The following is a 9,045-nucleotide window of genomic DNA, read 5'->3' on the forward strand; positions in this document are numbered from 1 at the left end:
CGCCGCCCTCTCTCGCCCACACGTACGGCGCCGCCAGTCGTCACCGGCCTCCCTCGCCCACCGCGCGCGCGCCGCCTCGCTCGCCCGCCCTCAACACCGCCGGCCGGCCTCGGTACTGCCGCGCGCGCACGGGCCACCGGTCTCAGACAGAGAGCGAGATCGTGGAGAGAGAGAGGGGCGCCGCGGGCCACCGGAATTTTTTCTTTTTTTTTCTTTTTTTTTTGTTCTTTTTAATTTTAACTAGTTAATTAGTTTAACAAAAACGATAAAATAACTTAAAACTTGATAATTAACAAAAAAAGCGTAAAATTTGATAATTAACAAAAAAACGTATATAAAACTTGATAATTAACAACAACAAAATAAAACTTGATAATCAATATATACAACGACCCCGCGCGTCAATGTACAACGATCCCGCTTTAAAAAAATGTACACGACCCCGCGCATATACGGAGAGGGGGCGGCGAGGGGGGCGGTGATGCGCGCGGTGTTTTTTTTTGGGATCGAGAGGGGGCGGCGAGGGTTATACATGTGTGTTGTCCTTGCCTCCCTCTCCGTGACGCCGTCGTCTGCCGCCCTGTCTCGCGCTCTACCGCGACACCCTCTCCCACCCCTTCCTCGCCCCCTCCTTTTGCCACCGCCCTTTCGCCACCGCCACCGCCACCGCCCCCCTTCTTCACTTAATTAATTTGTTTTTACTACATGTTTTCAGGACTGACATAATGGCGGACGATAGAGCTGACCCGATTATGGACAACTATGATCCGGACGGTGAAGCACATATGTTCGGCATCATAAACGGCGATATTCTATATGTGCCGACCGGACAAGAAGAAGATGATATCTCTTCTTATCTGAACCTTGACGGTGAAGATGAAGGGCGCCGTCAGCAAGATGATGCCGAACAAACGTCGATAAACGACGATCTTCAAATGGAAGTAGCAACCACCTCCGGCGCCGAGGTATATATATACATTGAGCCTCTGGTGATACAAACTAACTGATTTGAATAAATATGTGTGTACTAACGTGCGCGACTCTCTTTCTTATTTTAGCCCTCGGCCGGATCGTCGAAACAATCGAGTACGTCGTCAAAGCGTGGCGCAACCAAGACGATGAAACAAGGAGAAACATGCACCATCGAGGTTGTCGACAGTGCAACCGGCAGGCCGCTGGAGCCCCGCAAGAACGCCACCAAGTTTGTCAACCAATGCGGAGCCGTTGTTAGAGACAACGTCTCGATCACCGTCCAGGAGTGGAATAAGCCAAAGAAGGCACGAATTGCTGGTTTCACTTTTGTCGATAAGAGAACAAAAAAAGATTGCTTCAAGAAGCTTATGGAACATTTCGTTCTACCTCCGGAATACAACAAATTCGATGAGGAGGGTAACAAGATTGAGGAAAATAAGGAGAGGAGGAGGCTAGTCAAACAGTTCGCTCTTCATAAGATGGCCGACGCATTCCGGAAATTCAAGCAAAATCTAGCCCATGACTTTGTCAAGCAGAACAAGACTCCGGATTTCAAAGGACAATATGAGAAACTGAAACATGATTGGCCAGAATTTGTGAAGCAAAAGAAATCGGAGCAGTTCATTCAAATATCGAAAAAAATAAGGAAAATGCGGCTAAGAAGGAGTACAATCATATTATGGGGCCAGGAGGGTATCGCCTTTGGGAGCCTAGGTGGGAGAAGATGGAGAACGAGCTGAGGGCGCGAGGAATCCGTCCAGGTACGGAGGGATGGGACCCAAGGGCCAAAAGCTGGTGGTACGGGCATGGGGGAACGCTGAACCTGGAGACAGGGGAGTGTGTTTACCGGGGCAAAATAATTAAACCCACCCAAGCCCTTATTGACGCAATGAGGGATGCTCAAGAGGGGAAGATCAAGTTCAACAGAGAGAACGACGCGCTGACAAAAGCCCTCGGGAATCCTGAACACGGAGGACGTGTACGAGGCATGGGGCACATTCCGTGGAAAATAGGGTTCCCCCAGAACGATGACCCGTACGGTTACAGAAGCCGGAAGAGAAAGATGGATCGGGAAGCAGATGTTGTGGCGCGGTTGGCATCGGAAATGGATGTGATGAAGAAAACCGTGAGTGTACTAGTAGCCGAAAGAGATGCAGCTCGGGCGCAGCATGAAGATCATCCAGCGGATCTCAGAAGCCAGCAGCGGAGAAGCAGTGTGGCTTCCACGGAGGCCCCACCGGCTGGTGCAGATGCACCGACGATTGAAATTACTGCACCGGAGCCTCTGGTGGTCGAAATTACTGCACCGGAGCCTCTGGTGGTCGAAATTACTGCACCGGAGCCTCCTCGCTACCCCGTGGACGATATAAAGGAGATGAAAGAATGTCATCTGTATTATCCTATCGGGAACATGTCCATGAAGGTAGCCATCGGCAGTGCTTTACCATGTTTACCTGGAGCACTCCACCACAACAACCCCATTCAAGATGGCTATGCTCGTGTCACGGTGGAGGACATAGTCCAAGGGTTTGAGGACCTGGAGATTGACATTGCTACACCTGAAGGGGAGAAAAGACTTGGAGATGTCAAGCGCCATTTCATTATATGGCAAAAGAAGTTTATCAAGTTTCCAGGCGAGGCGCCAAGGACAACAAGTCCACCCCCCTACGGTGGTGGCGGTTCACCTACACCTCCGTCACGTCAGCCGACGCCCCCCAGTCCACAACGTCCGGCGGGTGATCAGACGCCGCCCCCCAGTCCTCGTCCGGAGGGTGATCAGACGCCGCCCCCCAGTCCTCGTCCGGCGGGTGATCAGACGCCGCCCCCCAATCCACCTCCGGCAAAGAAGCAGAAGCAGTCCTGGATTATTAACCCGGACCCTTATGTACCTAAGACCACAAAGGTACCGGAGCCATCACTGAAGCCTCTCCCCACAAGGCCTTGGGAACATAGTGCCGAGAAAACTGCCGCGGCCGCGGCTGCTGATCATGAGAAATGGAAGGCGGACTGCAAGAAGAAAAGAGAGCCCGAGCCCAAGCCAGTATTTTTTGATGAGCAAAAGAAGTGGGCTAAGTCATTTTTGAGCACACCGTCCCAAGCCGCGAAGAATCTGCCTGACGACTATGCACGTGAACTTCGTAGGCAGGCACTCATGTTGAAGGAGAAGAAAGAGCGGGCGGAGAACCAGGAGAACAAAGCCTTGGAGGAGGCCAAGAAAACGGAATTAGAAAGTAAAAAAAGCGGGAAACGAGTTGCCCAGCTCGGGGAACAAAGTAAACAATCGATTGCCCCGCTTATAGTGAAAGCCGCCGGTCCGGATGACCCCGATATCATAGCAGCTGCGGCAGCACATGGATTGACTGTAACGAGTGCCAGAGAACAAGCGGCCAACTTAGGTATTACTCTTCGTGAACTGTTAGGCCTTGATGAGGCGCCAGTGAAGGAGGTAGTAATTACATATGTGAAGAATGGGCCTCTCGTCGAGCCTGCGCAGGAAGAGGATCTACCTCCACAAATGAAAGGTCTGCTGAAATGGTACAAGGGTTACATAAAAAATAAAAACGCCAAAGAATATATTTATGCGGAAGTTAGATATGAGCATCACTTCAAACATTACTATGTACAAATTCATCTGAGTGAATTGTTCCAGCTTTTCAATCTACGCGAGCTCGACAAATCTATCATCAGTTGCTACGTTCTGTAAGTGATTTATTTCTACCCCATCTCGTTCATATTGCCTGCACTATATATATGTCCTAACTATATTGTTGTGTCCGCTATTATACATGCAGAATGAAGATTAAGGAATGCAGAGTAAGGAACATCCATGATGTTGGGTTCATTGACCCACACATCGTTAATGGATATGTGTTGGAGCATCACCCCGCCGACATGGAGGCAGACCTGTGGCAGTTTCTTACAAAGCAGGAACTCAAAAGTGATATTCTATTTCCTTACCATTTTGGGTGAGTGTTTCTGTCTTGAGCACATTCTCTTTTGTTTACTCCATGCATGGTATGTGGCCGGCTAATCGATGAGTTATGCATGACGTATTGTGCATGTATCGTGTCCGCAGGTTCCACTGGATTCTGCTAGTAATTAAAGTTGACACCTCAGAATGTCTCGTCCACGACTCTCTGAATAAGGATCCAAAGCTTTGGGGCGGCATGAGAAGAATGCTGCAGAAGTAATTATTTTCATTCATTTGCGCTCTATATCGATCGGCCTATTTCGTTCATTTCCTAATATCAAGTAACTAATAACTCTCTTGTTCATTTAATTTTCTTTGCCTCGTAGGGTTTGAAGACGGTTTGTAGATACAAAGGTCGGTGAATTCAAAAAAGAGCTAGAATTCAAAAGGTCAAAGGCTAAGAATGGTGAGGATATTCAGCCAGCGGGGACCAATCTATGTGCATACTATGTCTGTGAGATGATCCGGAGATACACCTCTGAGCGGGTTCCGAGTGATACCAATGCTCAGAGGAATAACCTCCGGATGATGCTTAGTCCAGAAGCTCGCTTCCGACCACTTCAAGAGGAACTAGCTGGATGGTTCAGGAGGGAAGTCCTCCATCCTAAAGGAGAACACCATTACGAGGACGTAGAACTTTATATGCATTAAATTATGTATGGAAACTTGTTCAAAATTGTATATGGTCATCCGATGATATTGAATATATATTGTATATTCCTCTTGAATTCTTTTTGGTTCTAATTTCAAATTTGTTTGAAATTGTACATTCATATGCATGTATGTAGTACCGTAGAATATGTGAAACTCCTTCAAAATTAAAATAAAGCACAAAAGAAATAAAACAATACAAATTAAACAGAAAACAGGTTTAGGGGGGGCTAAAACCCTAAACCTGCAGCGGCCTTTAGTCACGGTTGGCCAGAAGAACCGCGACTAAAGGTCCTCCGCCCCGACGGCCGCCTGGCGCCCACGTGGACGGGCCTTTAGTCGCGGTTCTTAAGCAACCGCGACTAAAGGGGGGGCCTTTAGTCGCGCCTATTTGGTCGCGGTTGCGCAACCGCGACTAATGGCAGTTGCGAACCGCGACCAAAGGCCCTTTTTCCACCAGTGTAATTCATCGGATAATTTGCATTTGTAAGTATAACATACCATATCATGTCGATCAACCATGGTATTTGTCAAGCGGGTCACGAATGGCACCCCGACAAAGTCAACACGTGGCGGAATTATGTCCCACAGGTAGGACACCTCCTCCTCACTCAGCCTTGTTCTTTGAGCTACGATGGCTTCATGAAGTGGGTCCTCATCATCTTCATCGAGTGGGTCCTCATTATCTTCATCATCTTCATCATCTTCGTCATCTTCATCATCTTCCACCAGGTTGAGATAAATGACAGCTAGCTTGGGTCTTTCTGCTCGGAAGGAGAAGTTGATCAACTCACCACCAGTAAGACGCATGCGAGCGACGAAACGGGCCCATCCATCTCCTCCAATCTGCGACATATTGCGTCCTTTCTCGACCTCCATAGTGTAGGCCCCCCCCCCCCAGGAGCCTCAAATGTCACAGTGTCTCCTGTCAACTTGTTGAATTTCAACCTCACATTGCATGGGACGATCTGTGTAAAATAAGCAAAATGACACAATGCAGTAATGCCAACACTAAAAATAAAATAGTTATTACATTTCATCTAATTTCTTACCGCCGCATGACGAAAACTCGGCTGGAAGTAGATGCCAAACAGCTTGCCAGTTGCAAGGCTGCTGGCGCATCTTGACTTGCACAGTCGACATAGTGGTGGTGGTGGTGGCGCCATTTTTCCTAAAGCAATATGAGCAAAGGATTAACGATCAACTAAATCAAAATGTTCTAAGTGAACTAAATCAACTAGCCTACTAAATCAACTAAATCAAAATATTCTAAATCAACTAAATCAACTAGACTACTAAATCAACTAAATCAAAATGTTCTAAGTCAACTAAATCAACTAGCCTACTAAATCAACTAAATCATATCAACTAAATCAAAATGTTGCATATGAACTAGCCTACCAAAACAACTAAATCAAAATGTTCTAAGTCAACTAAATCAACTAGCCTACTAAATCAACTAAATCAAAATGTTCTAAATCAAATAAATCAACTAGCCTACTAAATCAACTAAATCAAAATGTTCTAAATCAACTAAATGAACTAGCCTACTAAATCAACTAAATCAAAATGTTCTAAGTCAACTAAATCAACTAAATGAATTAGCCTACTAAATCAACTAAATCAAAATGTTCTAAGTCAACTAAATCAACTAGCCTACTAAATCAACTAAATTATATCAACTAAATCAAAATGTTGCATATGAGCAGGAGGGAGAAGGAGGAGCGACTCAAGGAGGGAGAAGAGAGTAGGATGGAGGAGGAAGGCGGAGCGAGGAGGGGCCGGCCGGCGTGGCCAGTTGAGGGAGAACGGAGGAGGAAGGCGGAGCGAGGAGGGGCCGGCCGGCGCAGCCAGTTGAGGGAGGACGGAGGAGTGTAAGGGCATATTCTTCCCTCGGGTGTTTTGGTGATTGATGACAATGCTTTTGCGGACTAATCGTGTGCCTTGAGTTTCTCAGGTTATTCATATCTAGGCATGAGACGATTCGGTGCCCCTCGGAGACTATTGAAGTCGGCGTCGTTCTACGTTTCTCTTTGGTGGATTTGAGTCGTAGGAGAGCCATACTATTAAGAGGGGGTCCGCGTCGGAAAGGTTTGGGTGGAATCAACACGTACACTTGTTCCTCCTTTCCCTACACTTTGGAGCTTCCCTTCGTTATCTTGGTTGTACAGAAATCTGACGACTACTGCTGTGATTGCGGTAGTACCGCAAGCACACGCGGTAGTACCGCTGGGTGTCACGGTAGTACCGCCCTTCTGGAGCGGTAGTACCGCGGCTCCCTGGCCTTGTGCCGCTCCGGTGCGGTAGTAGGGGCGGATGTAATTTTTTACATCCGCACCCTCCACGGTAGTACCGCTCGTCCAGCGCGGTAGTACCGCTCGTCCAGCGCGGTAGTACCGCGGAGGCCCATGGTAGTACCGCTCCCTAGGAGTCGTAGTACCGTGGTCCTCCTACCTAGTACCGCAGTGTCGCGGTAGTAGGCGCGGATGTAATTTTTTACATCCGCGCCAGCACGGTAGTACCGCGCCTCGCGGGCGGTAGTACCGCGTCGGATTTTTGCACCTCCTCCGGTTCAGCGGAAGTAGGCACGGATGTAATTTATTTCATCCGCGCCCTTCCCGGGCCGAGACTTTCCTGCCTTGCGGTAGTACCGCAGGTGGGTGCGGTAGTACCGCGCAAGCGGTAGTACTGCCCCCTTATCAGGCTAGTTCCGGCCTGTGTCGCTGTCGCAGTAGTACTGTGGCCAGCCACGGTAGTACCGCACAGCCCCGCGGTAGTACCACGCCCCTGGAGCGGTAGTACCGTGTATCGCGGGCTGAACATGTGGATAACGGTTGGAATTTGTCCACGACTATAAAAGGGGCGTCTTCTACCTCTAGTTGACTACCTCTTCCATCTCCAAGCTCCATTGTTGCTCCAAGCTCCCTTTTTCACTCGATCTCCCTCCCTAGCCAATCAAACTTGTTGATTTGCTTGGGATTGGGTGACAAGTGCCCGATCTACACTTCCACCACAGGATATTTGATTCCCCCCACTTATCCCTTGCGGATCTTGTTACTCTTGGGTGTTGAGCACCCTAGACGGTTGAGGTCACCTCGAAGCCATACTCCATTGTGGTGAAGCTTCGCAGGTTTATTGGGAGCCTCCAAGTGTTGTGGAGATAGCCCCAATCTTGTTTGTAAAGGTCCGGTTGCCGCCTTCAAGGGCTCCAATAGTGGAATCACGGCATCTCGCATTGTGTGAGGGCGTGAGGAGATTACGGTGGCCCTAGTGGCTTCTTGGGGAGCATTGTGCCTCCACACCGCTCTAACGGAGACGTACTTCCCCTTAAAAGGAAGGAACTTTGGTAACACATCCTCGTCTCCACCGGCTCCACTCTTGGTTATCTTATCCCTTTACTTTTGCAAGCTTACTTGTGCTATATCCATTGCTTGCTTGTGTGCTCATTGTCGTTGCATCATATAGGTTGTCCACGTAGTTGCACATCTAGACAACCTATTTCATTGCAAGTTTTAAATTGTTAAAGAAAAGTCTAAAAATTGTTAGTTGCCTATTCACCCCCCCCCCTCTAGTCAACCATATCGATCCTTTCAATTGGTATCAGAGCCTCGTCTCTTTATTAAGGACTTTGTCGTCCGAAGAGTATGGTTGACGTCAACGACGGTGCGGAGGAGCACTCTGGTGTGAATCCCGTCTCGTCTTCAGCCGAAGGGGGAACCTCGGTCTCTCGTGAGGAATTCAATGTGGCTTTAGACACATTGAAAACCTCCATGACGGCCGAGGTTAAAAGCATGTTTACTGAATTCCTAGAGGGACTCAAACTATCTACCTCGCCGATGAAAGTGGGTGATCCCACTAACAAGGTGACGGATGCTAACCCCGACAAGGGGGGAGCTAATAGTGAAAAGAGTCCGTCTACTAGTGGTAGAAATGGCACCGGCATCTATGCCCATGTGGAACCCCCGGTGTATAAAGGACTGATCCCCTCTACGCATTTGAATCATACCGGTCCTCCTCCTAAATATGTGAAAAATGAAGATTTTGATTCTTGGGTCTATCGCTTCAAGTGTCATTTAAAACATGTGAATACTAACCTTTGGAGAATTATTGAAGAAGGTTTCTATCCTCATGATACAAGCAACTTCACCCCTCGAGAAGAAGTGGACAACCAATTCAATGAGAGTGCTCTCTTCATCATCCAAGATGCTATCCTTCCCGAAGATCTCCCTCATCTTCGACCTCATGTCATGGCTAAAGAAGCATGGAAGTGTGTCGAGCGTATGTACAGAGGAAGTGCTAGCATTCAACGCTCCAACTATGAAGTGGTGCAAGATGAAGCCGATGAGTTTGAAATGAAAGAGGATGAAGAACCTCGTGAGCTCTTTCGAAGAGTGACCAAACTTGCGGTCGCACTCCGAGATCATGGGAGTAAAGACACGGATGACAACTGG

Source organism: Triticum aestivum, chromosome 4B (genome assembly GCF_018294505.1).
Source record: "Triticum aestivum cultivar Chinese Spring chromosome 4B, IWGSC CS RefSeq v2.1, whole genome shotgun sequence".
Lineage (NCBI taxonomy): Eukaryota > Viridiplantae > Streptophyta > Magnoliopsida > Poales > Poaceae > Triticum > Triticum aestivum.